The 15,553-nt window shown below is 32.5% G+C and overlaps 2 long non-coding RNA genes across 2 annotated transcripts; one reads left to right on the top strand and one right to left on the bottom strand.

Moving 5' to 3' along the window:
* Nucleotides 1-5,288: 5,288 nt before the first annotated feature.
* LOC126914834 (uncharacterized) lies at nucleotides 5,289-9,162 on the top strand. The gene is made up of 4 exons (XR_007709844.1): nucleotides 5,289-5,532; nucleotides 6,220-6,542; nucleotides 6,621-6,931; nucleotides 9,050-9,162. It is a non-coding gene; the product is annotated as an uncharacterized LOC126914834 (long non-coding RNA).
* LOC126914898 (uncharacterized) lies at nucleotides 6,278-10,146 on the bottom strand. The gene is made up of 2 exons (XR_007709919.1): nucleotides 9,972-10,146; nucleotides 6,278-6,769 (listed from the first exon to the last, which is right to left on the bottom strand). It is a non-coding gene; the product is annotated as an uncharacterized LOC126914898 (long non-coding RNA).
* Between the last annotated feature and the right edge of the window lie 5,407 nt (nucleotides 10,147-15,553).

The raw sequence follows: 15,553 nt of genomic DNA, 5'->3' as shown, positions 1-15,553 counted from the left end.
AATTGTAACGATAAAAGTTATATTCGAAGTTATGGTAATCTCATCTGCTATGACTCATCATTGTGCAACTGTAACTTATACCATTAACAAATCTGTATTTTCAGCCACGTTTCTAACTATAATCGTACATTCCATGTACATAAGTAATGTCCACATTGAGGAACGTATAACGCTTAGTTAATAAATTCGAAACCACATCGTTCGCGTGTAGTCCACGTGAACTATATTTGAATTGTGTTAAAATGGCAATTTGTAAATTTTATACGTCATATCGAAGGGATTAAGGATATTGAAGGAGAATACATAAATATTCGAGTCGCGTACATAAGTCTTAATATTACGAGCATAAATCTCCAAAATCTTCCGAATCTCCGTCGTATCTCAGCCACGTGAAATTATTTTTCATAATCTTAGTACGTTATTGATCTACGATATAGTAAAAGTTCTATACAATAAGTAATAAGCTTTATACAATAGCTCGTGGTTGATAACTCCGCTAAAGACGTTAAATACAATTTATGGCAACAAAATTTTATCCTATTTTAACAGTTCGTGGAAATAAAAATCGACGGACTTATGCAACCTCCAGTTGGCGAACAAATTAACGCAAGTTCCCAACGAATGAAACGCGAATAATGAAATTACACGAATACCGAGGAACGAACTTTAAAATTCCTCGTATCGATCGAATCGACTGTTATTCATTGAATTTCCCAGGATCGCTAAAATAGGCTAAATCTCACGGGCCAAGGAATTTCCGACGATATGAAGGAATTAGGTAACGTTGTCGGAGAAGAGTGCGCGAATGTAATACAATACCTTGGAAAAGTAAAACGTTTCTTTTAATAATGTAAATGGGCTGAAAAATATTGCGGCAGAAGCGAGCAATTACTGATTCTACGTGAAAAACCGAGTGGAAAATGTGGAATAAAATTTGTAAAAATTTCAGTACACCGGTTAAATCCTCAATTTCGATCCTCGGATGAAAAAAAATTAATTGTAATAAATCATACCAGGTGTTTTTCCTATCTTTCTTATCTTTCACGTAGAATCACACTCTGTGTTTCTATTCGATCTATTGGCCAAAATCTATAAAATTCACGTGGCGATCAACGTATCGATGCATTCTGTCAATTAAAAAAAGAAGATATAGCTTAACGTAGAATAATCTTTTTTATTGCGATAGTGATGGAAATTTCATTATCGAGATTAATCGTGACCTTGTTGAAAGTCTGATCGGCGCTATAACGAAAGAGTAGTTAGGCGAGCGGAATCACGGCGTGGAATGGAAAAGCGTGAGAAAGTAGTCTCATAATGTAATTAATGATCGAGGAATCGAAATTCTGTCGTATTTTACAGCGAGGATAAGAACTACTCAAGCGACAATCGAATGTCACTTAAGCGGTCTGGAGATGGAATCAATTAGTACTTGAGTGGCGTTAATTCTTGCGCGAAGATAAATTCTCGCAAACTATTCGAAAAATAAGGATTAAAAGGTTTTTACATAGGGAAGCGTAGGATTGAAGCTTAGGATTTAATTTTGACGCGAATAAATGAAAGTTTAAGAATCGAGATTTAATTGAAATAAAAGTAGGATCGTTAAATTAAAAAACGTGAATAATTCTCAATTTTTGTCGCATATGAAGTATAGACACAAGTCTTTCAAATAATAAAATATTTAACCAACGTTAAATATTTAACTATAACGTGAAAGTAATATAAATGTAAATGAATATCGAACATTCTGAATTATAACACCAATTAATCGCATGCTAATTAATATTTACGAATCATAAGCGAAACACGATGGAAAATCGAAATTCGATATATATATTTCGAACCGTAAAAATAAGATCAGTAGAATGAACATGAGTTGGTGTACACTAGTTTTTTATTAAATGAAAAATAATTGATACGAATAGTAATAATAATAGAATATTTCTTAATTAACTTTTTCATTAATAGATATTATGTTTACATATATACAAATAAATATAATTTTCTACAAATAATATATATGTTATCAATTTAGGATATGAGTATAAAATTTCTCACCATGTCACAAATTTTCCCGAACGTTATTTTTCGCATTTGAACTTGCAGTTGGATACTACGACTATATTTCTTATATTTGTTTACAAGTTTAATAAAACTATTTTACGCTATGGCTTCGCTTGTTACTTACGGCTTCTTCAAACCAAGCGATTAAGAGATGGAATAAAGCTGAAATTACGTGATATAATATGCGCGTATACTTCGTGTGCCTGACATTACGAGCATCACACTACTTACAAAGGAGATTTTACCTTGTATAAATCATACTTTTACTTTAGCAGCATGATAAATTTTATCCGATTACTTGAAAGCTGTTTGTATTCCGAGTTATTAAGCATCGTTATAACAACGAATGGTGTTGATAATTCTCTAATTTATTTAAATTTCCAAATTAACATAAAGTGTTACGTAATTATTTTATAAATGTCTTAAAACGTTATGAATATTAGTTTATATGAAATCTTCCCTTAGAGAACGTGGGCGGATGAATATTAAACTTTGATGGAACGCATCTAACGATGAAATATTACATATCTATGAAATTCATCTAAATGATTAAATATCAGATATCTATGGTATTCATCAAACGATTAAATATCAAATAATATAAAAAAAATATAAAATAACAGTTAGCAACATTTCGATATTATGGATTAATTGAATTAACTTTTAAATCGAAACACAAACGTGTTAACTACAACCTGCGGATTAAAGCGATTACAACTTTTTCCTTTTTTTTTACTTTTTTTTTTTTTTTGATAGGAAAACTTCAACCAATACTTTTGTGTAAGCCTGTGAGGTAAGCCTCGACTTCTAAACTAACTTCGTAAGCTATAGAACTAAAAGAGCATAATCGTAATGTGATACGAATAGTCGGAAGAAATTTAACATTTATTTAAAAACTATATATATTTATTTAAAAACCGCTATATTACAAAGTCTTTAACTATATTTTTATGAATCTGTATAATTTTTTAGAATTTTAAAAGGATACATATATATATGCAAGATCCCTAGATTTCATGTAGGATAGGGATTCTTTTTGTTTCGCGGGTAGCACGACAGGCTGTGTTTCACGGACAGACCGATCTTCCCTTGTTTTACGGACGACCATTTTAAGAAGCACGTTTTTCCCGAACGGACGGATAGAGAGTTACATTAGAGACAAACAAGGTTACGGAATAGTTATTTAAGATTTTAAAGACTGAAGAAGAAAGATCGGTAGCTCAGGACGTTGAAAATCGATTCTCAATTTTCAGGTAAACATTGTACTAAAGACTTGTTATTTCCCGTTTATATAATTATTGTTATTTATTGTTATAAACGCATATTAATTGTCGTTTATTTTTGTATTTTATTATTTACTTCATAATAAAAACTCGATTTTCAGACTACAGAATCGATCCCTGAATTATCACCAAATTACCATCTTACAAATCGATTTTCACTACGCCATGCCGTTAGAAGTGAAGCTACGTATCGCCGTGAACGAGAACGCAAGAGGGAGAAAATAGAATGCATAAGAATCCATAAGAAAACCAGAAGATGAAGTATGTGATGTCTTTCCTCCAGAATATCAAGCAAGAGATCATCGTCCGCGGTTATTCAGTTTATCGATAGTGAAGAAAGCCGCAAACAACTTAACCAAGGTAAGCCATTACAGAAACATTGCACTCACGATGGATGACGCAACGGCAGCGTCATACATCGGTACAAGTTTAAACTTCGTGTTTCGAGATATTTACTTAGAAGAATCGGAGATCATCCCCACAAGGAAAATAAAGACCGAAATCGAAAAGCCCAATCTTCAAACAGAAACATTATTAGAAATCTTCCAGAAACAAAACATGCATGAGAGAGAAGGAACAGACTTTGTCATAAAACAATTTGATGGAACGCAAAAAGCCACAGATTGGAGTATGAAATATTCATATTTCACATACGCATCCCTTCCATACTCTAATATGAGTATGAAACCGAATACGAAAAATACGAAATCCAAACTGATGAAAAAAGGATCAAGAATTTGAAGAAATATCTGGGAAAAACAGCATCAGAATGGTACCAGACAAATCTGCCGAAGGATGAAGAATACAACTGGGAAAATTGGAAGGTGGCAGTTCAAAAAGCTTCTGGCAATAAAGGTTGGTCTGCAGTACGATACGCTTATAACTTTAAATACATTTCAGGTTCATTCACTGAATATGCCATAAAAAAGGAATGATTAATATTGGAAGTAAGGAGGAAGACTTCTGAAGAGACAGGGATAAATCTAATTGTTATTGGATTACCCATACACATTCAAGATAAAATCGATAAAGAAACAGTACAATCAACAAATGGCTTAATCGGATTCTTGGGGCAATATCAGACGAAGGGAAGAAAAACACAAGGGAGTAACGCAAGATTGGACAGAAAGCCAGAACCACTGCCCAAGAAACAACCTTGTATGATTTATGAAGCACTGAATTTCCCAGGTCGATTTCACCCAATAACAACTCACCAAAGAAATACATGCACATACTCATCGATCATTTTTCAAGGGCTGTTTTTATGTCCACATCGAAAACACAACACACAGAAGATATCATAAAACTTATAGACTCGACAGGAGAAACTGATTGCATAAAAATTATCCTTGCAGACCGATACCCAGTAATGACATCCAAAGAAATTCAAGAGTATACGAGGAAAAGGAACATTAAATTAATTTTCACCTCGACAGACTGCCCATCCTCCAATGGACTGAACAAAAGGGTAAATCAAACATTAGTAAACAGGATCAGATGTAATTCAGACAAAAATAAGAGAAACTGGACAAAAATCACAGAAGAAAGCGTAGAAGAAAACAATAACACCAGACACAGTGTAACGGGGTTTGCCCCAAATCATTTACTGAATGGAAAAATGATTGAAATCGTCCCTAAGGAAATAATGGAGAATAAGATAAACCTAAAAAGAGACAGAGAAGAAGCATTCAAAAACTCAACAAGAAATTTCGAAATTAACAAACAAAAATACGATAAAAAAAGAAGAGAACACGAATTTAAAATCGGTGATATGGTCTTCACCCATAACGGAAAAAAAATGAATAGAAATAAGCTGGAAGAAATTAGGAAAGGACCTTTCATAATTCTAAGAAGGATTTCAAACTCCATATATGAAGTGGATAACGGTAATCGGGGATCTGAAGGGAATCTGTTCCACTCCCCATTCGAGGGGCGGTATAAACTCCCTAGAGTTCATGTAGGATAGGGATTCTTTTTGTTTTACGGGTAGCACGACAGGCTGTGTTTCACGGACAGACCTTCTTTTGTTTTATGGACGACCATTTTAAGAAGCAAATTTTTCGCGAACGGACGGACAGAGAGTTACATTAGAGACAGACAAGGTTACAGAATAGTTATTTAAAATTTTAAAGACTGAAGAAGAAAGATCGGTAGCTCAGGACGTTGAAAATCGATTCTCGATTTTCAGGTAAACATTGTACTAAAGACTTTTTATTTCCCGTTTATATAATTATTATTTATTGTTATAGACGCATATTAATTGTTGTTTATTTTTGTATTTTATCATTTACTCCATAATAAAAACTCGATTTTCAGACTACAGAATAGATCCCTGAATTATCCCCGGATTACGATCTTATATATATGTACATATTTGTATATTTATATATATATATACAAATATATATATATATATATATATATATATATTTATATATATATATACAAATATATATATATATATATATATATATATATATATATATATATATATAGAGAGAGAGAGAGAGAGAGAGAATGTTACAAGGAAGTAATCTAAAACTTCGTAAATTTGTAGTACATGTTTAATGAGAAAAGTATAAAATATCTGATAAGCGTAGATCCAAAAATTAATCCTATTTATTTGATATACCGTACTTTTTATTTAACATTTAAATCGAACGTTTAAATCGAACCCTCGATAGAATAGATAGAATAAACGTGTCCAATAAAATAATCTCCTCCATCATCTGATTTGAATTCAACGAATTTTTTTTATGAATACACATAGAGAGAAATCTACCTATTGTGGACACACGTACAAATCAATAAATAATGCATGTCGTGCAATATCGGCTACAGAAGGAAAAAATAGAGAATTATGTGTTATCCATAGATGGCAGTTATACAGTGACTACGAAAGGTATTTAAATAATATGAATATAAATACATGATACATGTATTAAACTTGGTATTATTTAATGGTACTTTCATACGATTATAAGGATTTGATTTGAAATATAAAAGCTGATAGGAAAACGGTTCATTGGAAAATATGGACACGCGCAAATATTTTCTCGTGCCCGCAGTATATTAAAACAGAAAGTCAAATGAAATATTTCTTATCAATGGCGGAGGATATTTTTCTCTTCTTCTTGACCCAGCAATTGGATTTCATCAATATTATATAACGTTGATTAAAATTTCCTTTTCTCTCGAGTGAGTACTATAAGATCACAAAATGACATAGATCTTTTCTTTGCAACTTGCTGAATATAAAACTGCGTCCTTTTACAGGCAACCATGTATATTCCAAGCGTGATGAAGGGATTAGATCATCGTATCGTAAATTATGCTTACTTCCAACCCCAAAGGCAGACTTTCTATGTGCTTGTCTCTTTGCTTCGAGGGCCAGCGAACTCTTCACTCTATATGACAGAAACAGCCTAGAATCCAGGGGGAAATTTGAAAGTCAATCAAGGAAAGAACTGCAAGGTGGACAGAGCAAGGTCTCGTAGAAATGTATGTGAAATTCGTTTCTCGCAAATTACGAGATACGGAAACGTTTAAAGTCATCTACAGGCGGAAATCTGTTCAAGACAGTCGCGGTAATATTTCGACGTTATATTTCATACGTTAAGCCAGCTATTATTTAAATATGTTCTTTGAAATTAAGTAAAATCAAAGTAGCTGAAAAAGTACAGCTGATAAAATTACGTTCAAAACGTGAATGAACAATAATTTTTACTTTCGTTACGCTATTGTTATCGATTATCCATTATTTCTTATGGCAAGAAATGGGAACGTGCTTAATTTACGATAAAAACGAGAAACAATACGTAAAATATTTTTCACGATAAATTATTTTCATATTGTTTGAAATAATTTTACGCTTCCGCGATATAAGTGGCGAATGTAATTGAACAAGAATCATTTTTGATAAATGTAACAGATATATACCGTATATATATGCAAAATATATTATAACGTTTTAATTCATAAAGTTACGTAAAATTATTGGAAATCTATGTACGTAGGTATGTTTAAATATTTCATTCATGTTTTTATTCCATTGAATTGCAAGTTATATAAAATCATTTCATTAATAGTATAGTTCAATGATATAAGAATTGCGAATTAAGAATATTGTTTATTAGTGATATAAATAATTAAATTAGTAATAATGTATACTTAACACGTTCTTGTATTTTGTTATTAAGGTAGAGTTAAATGGTTAAAGAATTAAAATTATTTCGCTCTTCTTTCAAAATTATTTCAATCTCAATCTCATGTTTTAGAAGGGAAAACTATAATTTTTGTTCTTAAAACATATCATCCCCTAATAGTCTGCGTTCGAATCATGATTATTCTAAAAACCACTATGATTGTGTTATTGAAACAACGTCATCAACTAGTTTCTTAAAGTACGTAGATGCTATTGAAACAAACTACGTACATGCATAGTAAGTTTATATGAATATTAAACATAAGAAACTTCGTTTGACTTGATTTGGCTGAAATCAGCTTGTCGAAGTGCATCATAGAAATAAGTCACGTCGATAAAAGTTGTAGCGCAATATCTATTAGACTGTCATTAAAGTCATCGTTGGTACATTAATAGATGGTATCATACAGTTAAACGACATGTCATAATATTCTTTCATCTAAACCATAGTAGCAACAGACTGTTTCCTACAGACTAGAGGTATTTCATGGGACGATCATATAAATTCTTAAATACAATAATGTATAATACACATACGTACATACATGAACCAAGTCTGTAAGCATAATCTATAGACTATAATAAATACGTGAAACATTTTGAATTCTGTATTAGATTTGAAGAAATCTCGAATAAATCAAAAGATATTAAATACTACAAAACTGTGAGCATTATTAAGGATTAGGATGTGATTTTTTGAAAGATATAAATATAATTTATGAATAGTTTCAAAGATGAAGGTGAAAGAAATCTGTAACAAGAATTAGTCCCTTAAGGAAACGTTAATTACTTTGTTACTGTAGAAACACTTGTGGATTCTTCGTTATAAAACTAACAATTATCTTTTATCTAAAGGATATGTTATAATACAAAGATCCTTAAAATTATTCGATGGAATATCCTATTGATATTAATGCTGATTACCTACTTTTTAACCTATCATTTACAAAGAACAGTTTATTTATCGAAGCTATAAACTTTTTTGCCCGCTTCAGAGCTTTCATCGACGATTTATGACGTACATGGTGCAATAATGCCTAATGCGATTCTCTTTAATATCCCATATTGCATACATTCTCGTACCGATTACACAAATTGTTTGAATTCAAGAAACATGCGATCACTATACCGGTATAAATTTGTTATTTACTTGATCTGAAATATCCTTTCAAGTTTGAAGTGAAATTGAAATTCTTTCAAATAATCTTTGACTTAAAGATGTTATTTATAGTTTCGCGTTTATCGATATTGATTCCCTAAATTTAACTGATTTTAGATGTATATTTATTTTACGATTTAAGCATTACATGTTAGTTTAAGTATCATTTACATACCAGCTACTTGAAATCCATTTAATTTCATGTAACTTAACTAATTACAGAACAAGGTTTAACTTTTACGTTAACTAAGCTCAAAATGTCCATGAAGCATGATTTGTTTCTGGAAAGTCATTTAACTATTTTAACTAACGAAATGTATAACGAAAATTATCGATTTTCAGAACTTTATAATATAATGGAATCGTTTTACATATTTGCGGACAAACAACACAACACAGTTTTCGTTTATGAATACGAAATAAAAAATTTAAATAAAAATTATATTAATCCTTTCGGTGCGAGTTGTTTTTTAACATCGATGGTACGTATAAAGCAGTAAAGCATGTGCGTGACCTGAATACATTTCCGGTCTTTTTATAACGATTGTGAACAAATAATGTAAAACTATAACTTCAAAACTATAACGTATGTTTCCAGATAAAGAAAATAATCACAGACTTCGCTGGATGCATAAGCATTCATAGACAACATCAATGGAATTTTTTCTGATGAATATGTACTTCTCCTGTAGGAAAGTATGAGATGACTCGTTTGTTTGTAAGAAATGTTCAAGAGCAGTCATGAAATCATTTACGGATTTCACTACGTTTTACATATTCGAAACCTTCCATCCTTGCATTTCTTTTCTGTCTCCCCTTTCTCGTGAATACTTAAATACATGATTTTTTCAAAACTTCACAAAAATAATCGTAAGAATCTGTTCTATTTTTTCTCGTATATTTCCTTGTTTGGAAAAAGGAATAATTTATGACTTGTAATTTGTAAAATTACGCTAATAATATCAGTTTACTTGTACAAGATGGCCACCATACACATATTTGTCACATTAGAAAATATAGACCTAACCAAACAGGAATATTACACATTACAAGTTAACGTACATATATGTGTAGTATCTATTTACAAGTATCGCAGATTACCTCTTGAAAAGTAAGAAAACATAAAGACTAAAGTAAAGTTGTAAATCTAAACTACAGTTCAAGTTATACAAGGCATGCAAAGCTTCTCTTGAAACGTTAGGTGCGTACTTCGATATACAATATAAAGAAACATAGCCCGCGAGAAAAGCTATATAGTACATACCATACAGATCCCTCGCCATAACTTTGTCAATATGCGCAACGAAATCGGTAATTTTCGCGCCACCACTCAAACGCCGTTTCTCTCGCTTTGGATAATTGAATTAAATCCAGATCGTCCATGTTTACAGCGAAGCAACACGTGATACCGCCAAAAGTGCTTTCCACCCCCTCACATAACTGACATCGGCCGTCCGTGGATCCAACGGAAGGATTTTGAACGTTGGAGAATGCGTAACGCTGATTGGCTATTGAGCTCGGGGGTCGATCGTAGAAGGGGACGCCGGGTCGCAACGAGCCTCACAGTACCACTTCGACTGTGAACGCGATAGGAATTGGATCGTCTATTTTACAAAGCTCCTTTATCTTTTGCAACAATTACATTCGAATGTCTTTTCAAGCGCTAACGATATAATCGACGTTTGGTAAGCGATTAGTAACTGCGAATTCGTAGAATTCGTGGATAATTCTCGAGCTGTTTCGTGCGTACGCGATATTAAGTGGCACGCAAACAGGTGCACCTATTCGCGTAGCGCAAGAAATGTATCACGGAGGTCGTTCGAATTCGGGTGCACGATCTATGCCTATGACTGTGCAGTAGGGCATACTCTTCTCGACCACTTGTCTGGCGCCAACCACCACTATTGTCTCGCGAAGGCCAAGCTGTAAATCTTCGTTGCTTATACCGTTTTCTTGGTGAGTGTTAATTTTTTACTTATTCGATGGTATAATAATACCGTTATTACGAGGTAAAAGTTTTTGGATGTGTGATTTCTTGATTGAAGAGACGCTATCATTATTAAAAGTTTGAATATCCCGCCACTAGCGAGGGAAACATAATACAGAATGATTCTTTCATTTGCTTACATTCGATTTGTTAATTTTACTCCTATTCTCCTTTTTAATTCGTAATTTAATTGTGAGGACATATGCTATGGAGCAATTTTTGTTACTTTTAGCATCGTTGCTTTATTTGTTAAGACTGTTGAGCAATACGATCGTTTACTTTATTTACTGCCTTGTTTGCTATTATTCTACTTTTAAAGACAGGTATTTTGGAAATATAAACTTCTACATATTGGTATAATATTGATATACTTGAGATAAGCTCGTTTATGCTGTTACTGTTTAGGATCGTTTATTCATTAAAGTTATTGTAATCATATGACAACGAGAACTAGTGTAAAATATATAAAATGTATAGTTCTATTTTAATAATCAATTTTTAGTGCCTTTAGCGAAACGAATTGATTCGTATTAAAAATGTCGTTTAGTGAATAGGAAAATAGGACACTGAAGGTTTAACTAATTTAAAAGGATTTAGTTATTGAAGATAGTACTTGCTGAGCAAATGGATCGCGAAGTTGTCATAATGCTACAAATGATACACGCTTGTTAAATGAAAATCCATCGACTTTTCATTTTTCCATTTGTTTAAGAAATATGTTGTCCTATTAGTTTATTCCATTAATATTTATAATGATATATGCAAACAAAAGTGTATAAATAATAATATGCAAATAATTTTTTAACTTAAATGTCACTTATTTAATGTTTTATAGAATGCTATAAGTATACTACTGATAAGATTAATTAATCGAGAACGGAATTAATGCTGTTTACTGTAATCAGAAAGAAAATGGATTAAGGAGCGAGAAGATTTCGAACGTAGCGAAATTATTTGTTGATTGAATATCTCCTCCAACCCGACAAGCAATGCGGGTTATTACAAGTAGTTTTTACTTAATTTCCAATTAGTTATCGTATCTATAAGGTGTGGTCAAAGTTTTGGTACATAAATTTAGCTTGCATCGTATTGTACCGATTTATTTATATATCCTTTTTTATATGATTTATGTTATTGAGTTAGGATTATATTAAATTATTAATAAAATGAAAGAAAAATGGAAATTAAAATTAAATAAAATAGAATTGCATTAAATAAGAAATAGAAATAAAGTTGAACTAAAGCAAATTCAATTAAATTATTTCTTTTTACTTGCCTATGGGATTCTGGGATTATTAAAGTTCCTATTACGTACTCGTATTCTCGCTAATTCTTAAAATGAATTGACTATGAAATGAATGAGACTATTTCTCCGATTATATTAAATAGGCAATATCAATTACGTGTAATTGAATACATTATTCGAACGTTTTCTACAGAACTCTTGTTATTAATACATTATGGAAAATTTGAAACCAATTCGATATATATATATATAGAGGTTGCAATGCATTTATTGCAAACATATGCTTAACGAAAAATTAGTATACAACATTAGTAGTAGTCTCAAACATACAATTAATTGCAGTAAATGTCCTGCGACTCTTACATACATTGTCATACTCGTTTGAAATTGTAATAATACGTTAATCTTGTCACAGTATCGATAGGATATCAAGATATTCTTAATAATATGTCCACAAGGAGTTTGCAGGGATATTCAAATATTTTCGCGAACCACTGTAATTCAGCACAAGAGCAGAAAATTCCAGATTTTTTAGTTCTCGATCAGAGTGAATGTTTATACAAGTAACATTCGCTATCTGTGTCCATATTTACCGAACATTTCTATTAAACCTGCGCCAAGCTCGTAGAATGCCTCAGGTCGTATATGAGATGTCAGTTTTATCAAACGAAACGGGACCAGCTCCGTCTTACGTTTTCGATTAATTTTTTTCAAGATCTTGCTCTTGCATAATTAAATAATTTGAAAATTTATAATAATATGTATGTAGTATCTTAATGGGTCTTAGAGGAAAGGACAAGTAATGATGTTTTGATTTAATTAATAATATTCGAAGCAACGAAATAATTACAATGCTGTCGTACGTCTTATTTTCAGACGCGGCTTTCGACTTCCCGATTCACACTCTTCGGCTTCTACACTCGCTCGCTCTCGCTTCTCAACTCACACTCTGCACACCTTTCGCATCCGTTCTCTCCGGCTTCTCAACTAATACTGACTTTAACGTTTCTTTTGTCTTTTCCCGTCGTTCGAGACACGTGTCCCGAAACGCGCGTGGCCAGGGTCACGCGGGCCCTTACCACGAAACTTAAAAAGGACCGACGACACCTTGATGTACCCGACGATGCCGCGGCTCTCGCGACATTGTTTACGATTCGGCAGATATCTTAGGCCTTTTGTCCACGATACTACATGTATATATAGAAATTTAATAGAAACAAATAGCAGGTGGACTTGTTAGATCGTCAGAAAATTATAGATTGTTATGTTTATGTATCGTTCGTATGACACGCTGTAAAAGTAAGAAACGATAATTATAAATTTATCGAAATATATTTATTATAAAGAGAAAAGAGAAAATGGCAGGGAAATATAGAGGAAAATTTGTTCGTAGGACGCTTCGTATTCAAGAGATTCCAAGATTGAAAATTTGCCTACCAAGTATACTTGAACTTGGCTCATTACGTGATAAATTAAAAAAATGTATTTTTCTTGAAAACAATGCGTCTTGCGAATAAATTTTGTTCCACATTCTCAGTTTATTTTCACACGTAGAATAGCGTCCTGTCGATTGTTTACTCCTCTTCGGTCCAGAATTAGCCATGTTCTAGTACGCTTGGTAAATTTTCAAACGCGATCTTCTCGAAAATAAAGAATCCTGTATATTCGAATTTAAGTTGTCGAACGAAACCGATTTATACAAATCAAATGTATATCATCGAATATACAATTTGTTAAATAATACTCGTTTTAATCTACTTATGAAAGATTATGATACACGAAGAACTTGTCGTTAGAATCAAATTATTTCTTTCGCTAAGCTTCGAATCTCAAAAATTTAACGTAGATATTTCCATCAGGTATTTTGGCATCGGAAGGAAAATTCCACGAACTTGAACCAATTTTTATTACTTTTCCGTCAAAACAATTCCCTGCTTCGTCTGATATTTATTAACGGATCATTCGTTTAAACTCGCGATTTGATCACATTGTGGCTGTTATAAATATTTTGAGGCTGTCGGCGATATTATGCTTCCCGTCGCTCCTGTACAAGTTTCATTCGTACCCGAACAAAGTTCCCAATTACACGACGTACAAGATCTCGTAAAGTTTCGTTAATTCGTTATCAGCCAACGTCGTACTTTTCGCGAGAAGAACTCGCAAGACTATTATTTCCGCTTTGCGAATCTATTTATCCGACGTGGGAATGTCTAAACTCTAACTAAAGCGAGAAAGCTTTCTTCATCGTATCCGTAGTCATACAACGAACAATTTTATTTATGAATATCCGCCTTGACAGTTTGTCTAAAGGATGTTCGTCCTTCAATTTTGTTACAAACGCAAAACGTTTCTTTCTTCGCTTCTTTTCCAAATATTCCGCTCGTGCTTATATACTTTAAGATAGCAGTTGCAGCAGTTAATGAAAAAAGTTGTTTGCAACTATACCTCGATTAAAATCGCTCGAGATATCGTAAGGTTCTTCTTGCATACGATAAATATTGGGTTGGCATCTATGTGATTGCGAATTTTGTCAATACCACCTAATGACAAAATCCACAATCGCTAAGTTGCCAACCCAATAATAGGCAAGCGTCTAATATTAAAAATAACAACTTATAATGTTGTTTTCTTGCAAATTCCGTTCGTTTTTCATTACCGATTTTCAATAAATTATCGTTGCTTGTCTGTCGGATTCGTATTATTATAGTATTTTAACTGTCTATGTTTTTAACGTTCCATGGCTAGAAATCCACGAACAGTATACAAATTACCAATTGCTGTTCTTTTATCTACGCGACGTTTAATTTCCGTTAAAAATAAATTACGTTTAAAAAACTAGTTTAAAAAATGACTCGGTTAACCGGTTAATATCGGATTCTTGCTATAGTTGTTACATGACTTTTTACTATTTTTTGTCTATTGCCAAATAACCTTTCTCATGGTAGGCGGATCGTACACGATTATAACGTGGAGAAAACGTGAAGGGTAATCGTTTTACTAACTCGTTGCCTTAATTGGTTTACCTTAACTATGTTGGCTGTGTCAACCGATGATACGGGTTACGCTTATTTCGTTGTTCACGCAACACGGTATAACGGTACATATCTGGAATCTGCATAGATGATTAGGGATGAATGTTATGGAAATTTCCAATCTAAACAAGCCAGTCTTCAATGAGTATCGATCGATCACATTGTAATGTCGTTAATTACGCGCAATTATATTAATGAAACTATCGTAAATCTTGTACAAATAAAAACAAAAAAGGATCAAGAAATTAATATTATTGTTACCATCGTTGCGCGCAAATATTACGTACAGTGGGTATTTTATCGTAAGAAGGAACATATTACTTTGTCCCAAAAGTTTCTTTCCTTTTATAAGGAAATTATTTAATTGTTAGTACATACGCATCTTCTAACGAATGGGAACAACTTCGAGTCACCGTAATCATCATATCGAATGGAGAAAAAAAAAAGATCGAAAAATATATATATTGGAAACTTTGAATCTAAAATCTGATATTTATACGAACGTTGTAGCACGAAATTTAATTTCTCTTCTTTTTCCGGCTTCCGTAAAACGACTGCGTCTAAAGGACTTTCGAAACTTA

Source organism: Bombus affinis, chromosome 3 (assembly GCF_024516045.1).
Source record: "Bombus affinis isolate iyBomAffi1 chromosome 3, iyBomAffi1.2, whole genome shotgun sequence".
In the NCBI taxonomy this organism is placed as follows: domain Eukaryota; kingdom Metazoa; phylum Arthropoda; class Insecta; order Hymenoptera; family Apidae; genus Bombus; species Bombus affinis.
This window is presented reverse-complemented; position numbering and strand designations above follow the sequence as displayed.